Source organism: Mus caroli, unplaced genomic scaffold (genome assembly GCF_978045245.1).
Source record: "Mus caroli unplaced genomic scaffold, Mus_caroli_1 scaffold_18, whole genome shotgun sequence".
Taxonomy (NCBI): Eukaryota; Metazoa; Chordata; class Mammalia; order Rodentia; family Muridae; genus Mus; species Mus caroli.
The window spans coordinates 44,894,611-44,907,057 of NW_028227273.1; the positions used below are offsets into that span (position 1 = coordinate 44,894,611).

The following is a 12,447-nucleotide window of genomic DNA, read 5'->3' on the forward strand; positions in this document are numbered from 1 at the left end:
AATAGATGCCTGGGCCCTTCTCCTGTGTGAGACGAATCCATCTGGGGTCAGTTAGTGCCCCAAGGGCAGGGCAATGATGGCAGCTCTCCATGAGCCCCACGCCACTCTCAGGGAGCCTTCTCACAGTTTTTGAGAAATCTGCTAGGCCTCATCAGATGTGGTGGCCAGGGACATTTAGGTTGTTAATCTTTGTAGTGGCTACCAGCAATGCCATCCCCAGAAGCCACTGTACCCAGCAGGTGGCAGCCCTTGCTGCATGGAAGCAGATACAGGAAGTCAGCGAGGGAAAGACTCCAGGCACAAACTCTAGGCTATTTTAGAGGACAGTCCTTTCAGGGACCAGCTGGGGACTTATTTTGAGATGAGTGAACTAATTTCCAGGGGCAAAGCCAGTAGGACTTTGGCCATGGTCTTTTGGGAATAAAAGGAAGGCCAGTTCTGGCTGCTGTGGACTGGCGAGGTCTGAGACATGTGGGAGTCATTGGGAGAAATTTCCTTCAGAGCTGTCACCTCTCCAGGAACAAGAACAGGGTGGCTTCCTGGGGCAAGAAGACCCTGCAAACTGGGAAGGGCACGGCATTCTCTCAAACACAGCTGAGATGATTATATTCCCAACTCAGGCCAAGCCCAACTCACAAAATGCTGAAGAAATGAAATCCTGTTAAATGTGTTCTTTTTCACCCTCCTTAAAAAATATCAAGAGCTAATGTTTTGCAGACAGCTCTCTACTGGCCACGCTGGCCAGGCCTCGTGGGGTCCAAAACCAACACACCTGATCCAGATTTGGTCCACAGCGTCAGGAGGCCAGGGAAGTGGCCAAAGAATTAACAGAGGAATCTCAGGATTGTTCTTTATCCCAGGGGGCATCCAGGGCTTCAACCTGAAATTGTTCTTGATTAGGAGTTGTGTGTAGTGAGGGATGGGTAGTGGGTTGTGCTGAGGGGAGAGAGATGGAGCAGGGAGAGACAGAGAGAAGAGAAATGGAGAGACACAGAGAGTCAGAGACACAGAAAGAGACAGAGACAGAGAGAGATTAGAGAAGGGAAAAGCTCACGGTCATCCCAGCCTCTTCTCTAGGGTTTAGAGTGTCCCTGGAGACAGACTGTCTGCTTTCTTCATGAATATTCAGAACCCTTCTCTTCATACCTATGGGCATCAATGAGGAACATGATGACCTATTTCTAGTGAGAATGTTGTGTTGGGCCCTAGGATGATGCTTGTTGGATAGAATATGCTTGATGTAATGGCTCTCTGTACCACAGGAATTACTGGAATCTGCTTTTCATGGATCATCAGATAAATGCTAATGGTCCTTTGTGGGGTGTTATTCTAACAATGTGGAGGAAGGGTGTCTTGTGGAATTGTTATTTGCCAGCTGGCTCTCCGGAAACCACCAACTATGCTGATAGAAGGGGCAGGTGATGTGTGAGCTACAGCAGCTCAGATGACAGAATGGAGTATCTGGGTAGCAAGCAGAACCCTCATTCCTAACAGTGTCAAGCTACTGAGGACACTCTCACAGGGACCTGTTTGTGACTTCTCGGCGGCTTACTTTAGTTCAGGTTCAGGCTGACACCTCTGTATGGTTCTTCTTTCTCATTTGCATATCTAAGTAGTGACGGGGTGTGGAGAACAGCTATTTAGTTAATGTTAGCTTGCTTTCTTCCAGAAACAGATGTGGGTGATTCATTTGGAACACAGCTTCAGAAAACATGGATAAAGAGTATGGGTTACTGAAGCAGGGTTAGATAGGCAGCCAATGAAGAGGGCAGCAGCAAGCCACCATCATCATGGACAACTAGAGCTTCATTCCACCCGGGGGGGCAAACTTCACAGCTGTCACGCAGAAGGGGAGAACAGGAATGCATACACACCCACTTCTGGGCATCCTTGGTTGAGGAACCAGCACCAGCCTGCTCTATGTACTTCTCTTGGGAAGGTCAGCATATGCTCTGAGAGCATGGCAGTCACTGGCAGATGACACCATGCCAGTGAGTGTACCTATTCCACTAAAGGGGCATGGATGGCTTTGTTTCAAGCTTCACCACAGTTCATAGAGTCTCCTACAAAAGAGCGAACTCTCGGCCTGGAGTTAGTGAAGAGAGAAGCAGAGGAAACCAAACATTTTAGACAGTCTTGCCTAATTTCTTAGGGGCCTGGCTGGCGTGTTAGGGTCTGGTTTGCTTTAAGCTTGGCAGTTGGCAACCCCAAATTCTGTACTGACTGACCAAAATATATTTTTAATTGAATATCTTTCATTTATTCTTTGACAACTTCATATACGCAAATAATGTACCTTGATCACATCCACTGTGGTGGTTTGAATATGCTTGGCCCATGGGAAGTGCTACTATATGAGGAGGTGTGGCTTTGCTGGAGGAAGTATGTCACCGTGTAGGCGGGTCTTGAGAGTTCCTATTGTGCAAGCTCTGCCCAGTGTGGAAGAGTCAGTCTTCTCCTGGCTGCCTTGAGATTCAAGATGCAGAACTCTCAGCTCCTTCACCAGCATCATGTCTGCCTGCATGCTGCCATGCTTCCTGCCACAATGATAATGGACTGAACCTCTGGACCTATAAGCCAGCCCCAATTAAATGTTGTCCTTTATAAGAGTTGCCTTGGTCGCCGGGCGGTGGTGGCGCACGCCTTTAATCCCAGCACTTGGGAGGCAGAGGCAGGCAGATTTCTGAGTTCGAGGCCAGCCTGGTCTACAAAGTGAGTTCCAGGACAGCCAGGGCTATACAGAGAAACCCTGTCTCGAAAAACCAAAAAAAAAAAAAAAAAAAAAAAAAAAGAGTTGCCTTGGTCATGGCGTCTGTTCACAGCAATGGAAGACCTAATTAAGATATCTACCGCCCCCCCCCCCCAACTCACTTACAATATGTGCCCTTTACCCCTTCATTCTCCCCGCTCCCCTGCCCACTGAGTCCAACTAGGGCTGTCTTCTGGAATGTTGACTGATCCTGCTGCCCTCATCTTGCACAAATACCATAACTGCAGTGGACTTCTGTCTTAGTTAGGGTTTTACTGCTGTGAACAGATTGATTATTTTGCAGCCTTCAAGCACGGACCTCATCTTACGCTAGGTGGCTGGTACAGGTAATTGATATTCTTTATTACTTGGGGTTCCTTGTCTGTGGCGTTTGCTATGCACCATATCCACTTCTGTACCTGCTCCTTCGTTATTTGCATTTGTCATCCGGGTCTCAGGAAGTGAGTGTTCAGGCACAGCAATGCTTGCTGAGTGGTTACCACTGTGTTCCAGTGACCTGGCAAACTGTTTCCCAGAGCCTGGCCTCATCTTGTCCTGTCTTTATAAGCCATTTAACAAAACACAACACAAGAGTTACTCAAAGGGGGTGGGTAAGATGGCTCCATGGGTAAGGGTACCTGCTACTGAGCTTGGCCTCTCGAGTTTGATCATGGGAGGCACAAGGTAAAAGGAGAGACCTGAATCTTACCAAATTGTCCTCTGGCATTCACATGTGTGTGAGCTGTGGCAGACACTCATTAGCACACAACAGATAGATAGATAGATACATAGATAGATAGATAGATACATAGATACATAAATAGATAGATAAGCAGATAGATAAGTAGACAGACAGATAGACATACTGATAGATCAGATAGATAAATAAATTAAAACAATGAAAAAAATTATAAATCATTCAAGTATCATGATTAATGTTTTTGATATAGATTAAATCAACCAAATCAATATACTTGGTGAAAAAATTTCCAGTTCAGTAGTGAAGTCATCCAACTCTGGTCTGGCAAAGACCTTAACCATCTGTATCATGCAGTTATTTCTTCTTGCACTGGCTCTTGGCTTTAATGCAAGTGATGGAAATCCACTGTGCCCTTTGATGTGATGTTGCACCAAAAATCTTTGCAGTGCCATCTTTGGGTATAGGGACAGTGTCACAGTGAGGAAGAGTAAATAACTTCCTGTTTCTCAATAACTTAGAAACAAACACACACACACACACACACACACACACCACACAAACCAGGCAAACTAGTGTCACCCCCACCCCTGCACCCCCTTTTTTTGTAAACATAGAAAAAGCAACCATCTAAGTTTCTTTTGAAAATCTTAAGAGCAAAAATTAAAATGAGTTACAGGCCGGAGGAAAACATCTGCTACCTATTCAGTAGACAAAGGCCCCATTTCCAGAGCACACAGAGCTGCTGTGCATCAAAGCACAAACTCCGACCATCTAGGCAGCAAAGAGGACGGGGAACATGAGAAAGGGCCTGTTAGTTGTGCCAGCTGTTTGGGAAAACGCAAATGAAACAAGGATGCACCACAGCTTTCTCTGCAACTGGCAAGAGCTGATGTCACATGCAAGGAAATGTGTGGGAACGTGGCCGCTGCTGTGGACAGAGGGAGTATATGCCATCGAAGCCCCTTGGGTTGGTGACCAAGGAGCTGAGAAAAGTAAATATGGCTGACACTGTTCCTCCCTTTCATGCTACATCTCAGTATCTTGCCCAGAAACTCTCACATCTCTATGTGCAAGTGCATGTATTGTTTTTATAGAAAAAAAAATGGTGTGTATGAAACATTTGTTATAAACGGTCTGATAGAACATTTTATTCACCACCAAAACCAAATAACACACCCATATATGGAGGGTTCAGTGAGAAAGCAAGGTAAGGAATAACAAGTGGATGGCCATGTTTATAAACTGTCTGTCTGTCTGTCTGTTGATCTGTCTTTATTACCAACCAGTCAAACTTCACCCTATCATCTATGTACCTATATTATTTATCTGTCACATTATTGATCTACCACCTACAGATCTGCCCCCTGGCTACGAATGCATAGAGAAAGTGAGAAGAGGCTTGGCAGTGTTGCAGGTGGTACATCCGTCTGCAGAGGTAACAGGCTGGCACTGCAGGGCAGGAAGTAAGGTGGGATTTTACACTTCTATACACGCGTGCTAACCTTCCTCTTGCTCTCATCATTAATTTTCTTTTTTGAGGTTTCAGTTGTCTTTGGTTAACTATAATGTGAAAATGTTAAAACAGAAACCCTAGAAGTAAGCAACATCTAAGTTTTAAACTGAGGCTGCTCTCACTGGTCTGATGGAACTTGATAGTATAGTGCTCTGGCCAGTCCAGGATGTAAATCATCCTTGGTACAGTGTATCCATCAGTTGTGAATAACAATCTTCACATCAGATACACTATCATACTATTGCAGTGTGAGAGTGCGCACGCGCGCGTATGTGTGTGTGTGTGTGTGTGAGTGTATGGGTACATGTGTGCATGCATGTCTCTGTGTGTGTATTTGTATGTGTGTGCATGTATGGGTACATGTGTGCATGCATGTCTGTCTGTGTGTGTGTGTGTTTAAGCACTCACATCTTATTTTACTTCATGATGATCCTTAGATGCAAGGGCGGCTGGCAAGTCATGGGAAGCCATGGGCACCTCTTTAATGTCTGTCTCCCTGTAAGAGGAACGATAAACACGGAACAGTGCAGTTCTCTGCCTTAGTCAGGGGAGCCTGGCACTGGATGACGGTCAGAGCAGAGACTCAGAACCTGATGGAATGCTGAGACCAAGGGGCTGCCTAGTGCTCAGCTCTCAGTGGGACATCCTTTCCATCCACCCTGAGGCCCAGGGGATGTCACAGGAAAGGGCTGGCAGTACTTGGAACTGTAAGACCTGGAGGACAGGGAGGAGCACTATAAAATGCTGTCATCCAGATGTGACAGGATTGATGAAGTCATGAGCACATGGCAGCTGTGGACCACACAGACCATGACAGGAGGAGAGGGCACCAGAAATGAGAGGGGGATGAGAGAAGGTAGTGGGGGTATACTCAGCTCACGATACACTGTACGCCCAAAAGAAACTGACAGAAATATGAAACTAGTAAAAGCAAAAAAAAAAAAAAAAAAAAAAAAAAAACCAGGAAGGATCTGATTGCTACAAGACGAGAAAATATTTGTGAATGAATGGTGAAAACTCATCCACATAATTTTTTGAAATATATTGTTAAAATGATTTTATTCTATTACTACTTATGTATCTTGATGTACTTAGTTATACATAAATTGGCAAAGGATCTTCTACACATGGGAAAAAGCTTGGTAAACGCACACAGACACAGACAGACAGACACACGGGCTAATACTATGCATAGCTCCAGGGATCCCCTAGGGATCCTGTGGCAAATCCCTCCTGATAAGGAACCACTGAAGTGATGTACGAACAACATATTTGTGAATCACTTGTGCAATTAAAAGAAGACATGCTGAACTCTGGAAGGCATCTCTAACCTTCTGAACCCCAGGGCAGAGGGGAGAGCATCTAGCACAGAAGACCTTCCCTGTGGTGGCTCTGCCTTGCTATCTTCCTTTATTATCCTCCAGCTAGGAAAGCTGGGGAAGGCTCTTCATTCTCAGGGGCTCCTTTCCTTTTCTTACCAACTTGAACTTGGAGAAGATGCCGCACACGGCAGTACGACAGTAGTGTGTCTGTGCTTGCTTCCCAGTTGGGTTGTGAGTTTTCCTGCTTTCCCACTGAATACTAATCTTGGAGCCCAGGAGAAAAGGGGTGCAAGGTGCTGGCTCCACTCCTCTGTAGCTGCAGACTACGGGGCGGGCTAAGCCCCTTTTCTGTCTCAGCAACACTGCCTGTACTCAGAGAAGCATGGGAGCTCTCTTGAAGTCAGCCAGCAGGACTGTAGCTGCGACGTGGTCATTCTGACTCTAGCCCAAAGTCTGTCCTAAGGCATGTGGTGGTGGCAGTCTCATTTTACTCCACAGAGTTCCAGACAGTCCCAGACTTCAGGATGTCTTCACCATGGTACTCCTGAGCTCTCTTGCCTGTGGCCACCCTGCAAGCCTCACTCTGGCAGCTGCCTGGGGCTTTTACTCTTTTTCCTACACAAATGGACCGGGCTGGGCTTTGTCCCTGGATGCCTGATTAGTGATGCTGGCTGCTTGTAGGTCGGTCTGTGTGACAGCATCTCTGCTTTTTAGATGAAGTTCAACAGCAGACATCTACTTGGGAGGGGAGTGCCTAGTGACTTGTGATATTCTTTGCAGGCTTCGGTAAGCTGTGATGTAGACACTGGATTAGAGAATGGATCTGGCCTAGAGGGTCATGTGACTAAGGGAGGGAGGTCTTGAACTGAGGCTGTTTCCACCGTGAGTGGATTGGCTGCCTTGTGAGGAGAGTGGTAGGTATCTCACTCAGCCTTGTGTGTTTTCTCTTTTGGATGCTATTGGGTGACTTTCAGCAGACCACTCATTAGTTTTCAGGGTGGTCAAGAAGGGACCCAGCGAGTCCTCTGCTGCACGCAGCAAATGAGCATCATAATGGCCCTTTTCCATTTCTGCCTGTCATCCCCCTTCCAGTCAACAGAAGACAGTGGAATACCCCTGCCATCCACAGAGATGACATTCCACTAACTCTTCCTGGGACAATCAGAGAGCTGAGCCAGGCTGGGGATGGCATTTAAAAATAGTTCATTTCCCTTAGAAGAGTGCTGAGCCCAGGGGGACCACCCACTCGGGCAAGCTACTGTCCCCATGGCATCCGTGAGCTGCCTGCTTGACATGTAGTTGACACTGTACTGCGGGCTTTTTTTTTTCTTCCTGATATCTAGATGATGGTGTCTGCTGGCAAAGTTATTTTTGAGATACAAGAATGGAAATTATCAGGTCAAGGCTGTTACGATGAGATTAAAATGCATCTGCCTTCTCCCGAACGACCTGAAAGTGTTTTCCTGGGAGAGGAAGAGACATTTTATTTTAAGGCATTTCATTATCGCAAGAGGTGTCGGGAAAACTGGTGACTTGAAAGATATCCTGCTTTGAGCCTCAGCTTATGCCGTCTTCCACAATAAATCCCAAGTGAACTCAATTCAAAAATGTTAACAATAAAGAAAATCTATATGGATATTTAGGGAAGTATTAAATAGATACTTAGCAGTGAAGTTGCCTTGTCATTTGCCCAAATGGCCTTCCTCGGTGCAAAAACATGGGAGAAATCATAAAAGAAAATAATCAGCAGATGTGGCTGTGTAAAATGACAACCTACAATGCTCCCCATAGAGACTGATTAATACTGTTGCCACAGCCAAGGGGCAGTGTGCTGAGGTTCTTCTCTTCTCCGAGAACCAAGAGACCAAGAGGCTGAAGTTGGCCCAGTGAGGTGGCTTATGGTTAAAGATAGCAAGGCAGATGATTCTCTCCCAGGACCCACATGGTGGAGGAGAGAATCGGAACCCACGGGAGAGAACTGGATCTCACAGGTTATTCTCACCACATGTGGGCCACAGCATACTCCCACATAAAATAGACATGTAGAAAAGGTTTTAAAAGGCATGCTCTATTCATGTCATTATAATCCAATAAAATGAGCTGGATGCTCTTATTTCGTTCGTTTGTGATACAACAGTAGAAACCAGCACTCAGTAGGTGTAAAACTCTGATAATTAAGGTAAGGTCAAAGTCCACCATGGCTAGATAACCTCCGAGCTTGGTGCAGTATGGAATCCCCCCTTCATTGGCAGGGATTCTTTTTCTCTGATCTTGTCTGGGAAATTCTAAGCCACCACACATGCCTCTCTCTGAGGACTACCACATAGCCTTAGTTGGATTACAGGATCAATTTCCTTTCTCCTGATAAGAACCTGTTCAGCTAGCACCTGAGATCTAATGAGGCATTTTGGTGGTACCCTAAGCCCTCAGCCAATGACCTCTGCCCATTCTGGATGTTACTACCCTCAGTCCTCCATAACCATATAAACCCTGAACCACCCTAAGTCAAGTTGATCTGCCTCTTGATAGCTGGTGCTGGTGTGGTCATTCACCATAAGTGCTCATAGGGCTTCTACATGCCCTCCCCCCATCTCCATTTGGAGTCTCTGCTCTCTTTGCCCTTGTGGACCATATTGGCTGATGACCCATGATGGTGGGGAGAACCACAAGGAGGTAGGACCAAGACTGAAACTCCAGAAGCTGCTCACACATAGAATACACCAGAGCTGGAGGGCAGGAGATGACATCCCTCTTGGTTACCATGGGAGATGTAATGCTGAGCAATGATTTCCCAGATCCCAAATGCATGAAGCAAAGATTTTTCAAAGGATTCTGAAGTAAAGGAGACCAGGCCTCCAGAACATTTTGCTGGCTTCTTGGTTATCTACATTTTTTTGTTTTACATTTTCTTGTTGCTCCTTCTGCTACATTCTCTGCTAGATTTTATTTTCAGTACTTGGGAGAAAACCCAGGGCCTATTACATACCAGCTACTGAGCCCAAGGCCTTCCTACAATGTTTGAGTTCATCACAGCCTTGTGGCTGATCAACTCCTGTGATATCAGCTTCCATTGAGTTTCTCTGCTTAAGGGATCCTGGGTGGGGGAGTGGGTGTCAGGATTTACAATCCAACTAATTTGCCTACCTACTAAGGCAGCTGGTTCCTGGCATGGCATAGGATGGACCTTGCCAGGGTATAGCCATTTACTGTCCTTCATTGCCAAAGAAGATATAGCCAATGGTGGCACAATGATGTAGAATGACAGATGCCAGGACCCTAAGAGGTGAAAAGTGACAGATAGATGCCGCTAAGGCAGTCTGCTGTCCCCAGATTTCAGACTCAATGGCAACTTTAGAGACAGGCTGGATGGCAATAGAGTGGACACAAAAGTGTTTAGAACACAAGCCATGTGACTTAAAAGCTGCTGAATACTCCAATGTGTGGGACAGGTACACAGAAGGACAGCTGCTCCCCCACAGAAACAGAGACCTATTAATTTTCAGAGAGATTCTAAGTGGGTTATTTCTTCCAATTTTAAATCCAACTTGTTACAAGATCAAGATTGATGTAAGTAAACTACTGAGAAGGAAGTGTGTAGAAAGTGTGTGTGTGTGTGTTATGCATGCATGTGTGTAAGTGTGTGTGCACACATATGGAAAAGTATGTTGTACATCAGGTGTCTGACTTCAAAGCTTTCCACATTATTGTTTGAGACAGAGTCTTTTGCTAAACTTGAAGGAGACCCATTTTTGAGGTTCACCTATCTTCGGTAGGCTGGCTGGCCAGCAGGCTACCAGAGTCCTCCTGTCTCATGGCCAGGCTTGCCTTTTATATGGGTGCTGTGGATTTGAACTTTGGTCTTCTTGCGTGTGTAGCAAGTGCCCTTGACCACTAAGCTGTCTCACTAGTACCAGCAACAGTTACCCACCTTGTTAGTTGCTTTCTTGACAAAAGGAATGAATAGGGGAGTTTTACTATATAAGAATAGATGTTATTTGGCTGCTGGTGAAATAGAAAGTGTTCAGGAATCTCGAAGGATGAAACTCAAGACACTGCTGTAGGTCACAATGTCAGAGAAAAACAAATTGACGGAGGAGACAGTGGCTACTTGAACTTTCGACATATGGGTTTGTTGATCTGCAGTTTCCTCTCTGTGGGCCAATTATAAGTACACTCCATGGCATCTGAGCATGCCCAGAGCTGGGATGTGGCAGTGCCGGAGAGCAAAGCTGAGTCAGGGCCCCAGCCATGGCCCAGGCCATCTGTGCTCTGTGCCTGCCTCTTAGAAATGCTCAGTTTTTTTTCCCTTCTGCTTCTTTAATTTTAACCTGTCATCTGAATGATGCTGTGATGTGGGCTCTTCCCTGTAGCTAGACACAGTGAGAGTGTTGTTCAACTCTCAGGCTGGCTCTCCACAGTCCACTCATCTTGGCCCTCTTGGATCAAGAAGACAGTGTGAAAAGTAGTGGTGGTGGCAAAAGGGTCATTGGCTAAGCTTGTACCACTAAATAGCTGCTTTCTTGCTATTACTGGAGGTTTGAATCTCAGTATTGATGTCCATTCTGCTTGCTGATTTCTGGGGAAATAGAACCCTGATGTTTACTTGCCCTGGGCTTTTAATAGCATGCCTGGATCCTCTGTGTATCAGTCATAAACATAACTCTAGTGTGGGCAGGTTAAGTATATCTTATACCCCTTAACCCCTTAGAATGGGAGTAAACTGGATCTGACATGCAACAAGAGGGATGGGTAGGACCATTGTTACATTCTACATTATGATGGCATATTTGCTGCACACCATATTGTAGAAAGGAATCTGGGATGTACATGTTACTGGTGGCCTAGCATGTACACACGCTTGATGATTACAGTGGAAGAGCTTCCAAAGGTCTGAAACCTTTTGACATAGAAATATCGATGTACTGTTACATACAGACATTCAATAACAAGATCTGGTGGTGAATCCAATCACTACTCTCATGTTCAAGAAGCATCAAAGATACTCGACAGAGGTTGCCACCTGGTGAGCTCTAGCTCACCTTGCAGGTGCTCTTCACTCCACACCACTGCTTGCCTGCACCACTGAAGGCAGTACCACATTTCAGCTGAGTTAGTGTCTTCCTCTATCACATTCCATGTCTGTTGCAGTGATAAAACTGCCCTGACAAAAAGCAATGGAGAGGGGAAAGGCTAACAATCACAGAAGAGGACCATTGTGAACTTAAAATACCAAGTCACATCACATCCAGGCAAGCAGAGAGAGAGATAAATATGAGCATGCTTACTGCTTAGCTCACTCCATCCATTCTTATTTAGTACAAGACTAAAACTAGGGAATGGTGCCACCCACAGTGGACTGGGTCTTTCCATATCCATTAATATGATCAAGACAACTCCCACCCTCCCTCAGACACATCCACAGACCTGCTTGATCCAGAAAATTCCTCATTGCGACTCCTTTCCTAGGTGTTACTAGATTGTGTCACCCTTATAATTAAAAACAATCATCACACCATCCTAGCTCCTGGGCCCCAAGATGAGACACAGGGATTCTCAGTGTAGGGGTGGCTTAGGGTCTAGGTGCCTTAGTTCTTTCATGTCCAATCACAGAAGCGAACTGTTTCCTTGACTTAGACAGATTGAGCCTATCCTGATTTTCTATGCTGTATAGAATAAGCCTAGAAAGTGGCTTCTGAGGGGTGGGTGGGGGTCAAGAAAGAGCCAAAAGGACCAGTTGCAAACAGGCAGCAGTTGCTTCCTGGAACACTGAGACAGAAGGATCCCCTCTGTGAAGCAGTTCTATCTGGGAGATGGATCTTGGTTGTGTTTTATAGTTTAGAGTAAGAGATGCTCTCCTCTTGCTTTGAACAGATTTGAAGTGCATATGTTTTCAAGTTTTTCTGTTGCCTGAATCTCTCTTAGCCAGGCAAGTTCACCTAAATGAGGGAGCTTGGTGGCTGGGAGTGTGCACTAGCTCATTTTGGCTTCCCATCTTCCCACTGGCTTTAGGGATGGTGCTGACATTGCACATGTGTGCAAAAAAAAAAAAAAAAAAATGCACCAGCTCAGCTTTGGGCAGTGCAACAGCATTTCACAGCCCTTGGAAATTTGAGACAATGTTGCCATGATGACATGGCTATGACAGATTGAGCTACTGCTGAAA

General features: G+C 45.7%; 1 protein-coding gene across 2 annotated transcripts in view; it reads right to left on the reverse strand.

Moving 5' to 3' along the window:
• The window catches only part of Kif6 (kinesin family member 6), a 291,775-nt gene that overhangs the window by 57,779 nt on the left and 221,549 nt on the right, over window positions 1-12,447 (reverse strand). The window lies entirely within an intron of this gene.